Below are 2,146 nucleotides of genomic sequence, written 5' to 3'. Positions count from 1 at the left end.
TGTCTGGATCACATCCCTAAGGTCTTGCCTACCTCCCTTTGACCCGCGATTCCTCCTACCCCTACCCGCAGGCGGAGGAGGAGCACAAGCCGCGACACTAGCCTTCTGTGCTCGTCTCTGATCCTCAAACCGAGACGGGCCAGGACCCCTGGGTTGATCGGGCTCAGACCTGGACCTCCTTTATCCAGGTCTTTCAGCAGGTCAGCCTGATATGCTTGGAGCATCACCATCGTGTGCAATGAAGCGACACCCGACCTGCTGCTGCTGCTGCGTATGCCCTGGCATTCGAGCGAGATGTTAAGGAGGGAGTGAGACAAACGAGAGCGGAGCTTTTCCCTTGGAAATAAAAACGCTCGCAGTGCACGCCGATTGCCCCCTCGGAGACATCGCGTGCTCTTCGCCCAAACAGATAACGCATAGATCGTGTGTGTCATCGGATGTTAAACAACGACAACTCGGATGCACACATCCTCTTAAACGCTTTGCTAGTGCTCGCCATAATGATATGAATAGAGATCGCTCTTACCACAGAAATGCATGCTTCAAACAAAACAGTCAATGAAGACGAAGAAGAGAATGACATGTTCTCCCGGCGCCTATTTATACTAATAGTCGCACCGGTAGTGACGTCATGGGCTGTCACCAGCCAACGTGTTGTTGGTGTTTTTTCAATGTATGCTTCAGACACGGGTCACGACGAGGCATTCCCCATAGCGACCCCTAGAGGACGCAGTTCAAAAACTTTGCCAAACTTTGCCCTCAGACATCACACACAAGCCCTCAAAAACCATTGGCACATTTTTATTCATTCATGTACTACACAGTACAACACACACACACACAAACAAATATTCCGCCTCAGCATCCCGTTTTTGGTCTGGGTCAGGCCAGAGAATCTTGTCCACATCACAGGCTATATTGGCCCTGGCCAGGCAGTGGGGGTAAAATCCTCTTGTATGCCTGATCCACCCCTGGCACGCATCTACTGATATGTCTAGGCAGGCTTCTTCCATGGCCTAGAGGAGGTTAACACGGATATAAGGTTCTCAGTCATACATTTTCCACCGCCATGCCGAAAAAAACTCCTATATCGGGTTTAGAAAGGGAGAGTATGCAGGCAGAAAGATGTTTGAAAACTTGGGTTATTGTTAAACCAGTCACGAACCAGAGCAGCGCGATGGAAGCTGACGCTATCCCAAACAACACCGTAGTGAGGCTGCTCAGGCTGTGCTGGTTCCCTGTGGTCCAGCTGGAACATATGCTCTCTTAGATCATCAAGGAAAGCAAGGAGGAGCATAGTGTTATAGGGTCCTAGAATGGCATGGCGGTGGAGTACCCCTCATTGGGCTGCGCACATAGTGACATTCAATCTCAAATATTCTCTGCAAAACACATGAAACACAGTAGAGTAAATCACTACCCTGAAGCAGTGGCGGCTCCTGGGTTTTAAAATAGAGGAGGTACACTAATTGTATTGGTCTGGGGATCCCTGCTGATTATTATTGTTATTATTATTATTGTTATTATTATTATTTGCTTAACCACTTTAAAATGTCTCTTTTGTTGCTTTTAGTCAGAAAACGTAAAGAAAACGACACACATACAGCAAGATAATATAATTTCACTTACCTGGCCTATCACTTGAAGCAAACATCCATCCCTTCTTAAAAGTCTGTGTTAAAAGAGCCGACTGCTGTAATGTTAGCCTATATCCATCTTAGGCATGTTCTCCCTTTAATTTTAATTTGTATATATACTGTTTGAATGACAGCTTGGAAAATCTGTTGGCGATCAAATATTCAATATCGCTACTCATCATAAGTACTTGGTACATTATGGGAGACGTTCAAACTAATATCATGTAATGATTGGTTGATATACCAGAAGGGAGGCTAGCCTCCCCTACGAGGTTTCTTTTCTCAACACTCCTCAGCGCTGAAAGTGAACACTCGATGCTGATTGACTCTTTTTTTTTTACCAACGGAGGCACGAGAGCTCAGCTCTCCCCCGGCCTCCTCCTCTCCTTCTCTATCACCTAGCGGTTGTAATTACATTAGCAGATTCGGCACATTCGCGATAGAAAAACGGCGCTTTTCAACTTCAGTAACATGTTATGGTATTACAGCTGTGAAATTACAAACAAAAA

Source organism: Sinocyclocheilus rhinocerous, unplaced genomic scaffold (genome assembly GCF_001515625.1).
Source record: "Sinocyclocheilus rhinocerous isolate Xijiao unplaced genomic scaffold, SAMN03320098_v1.1 scaffold752, whole genome shotgun sequence".
In the NCBI taxonomy this organism is placed as follows: domain Eukaryota; kingdom Metazoa; phylum Chordata; class Actinopteri; order Cypriniformes; family Cyprinidae; genus Sinocyclocheilus; species Sinocyclocheilus rhinocerous.
This window is presented reverse-complemented; position numbering follows the sequence as displayed.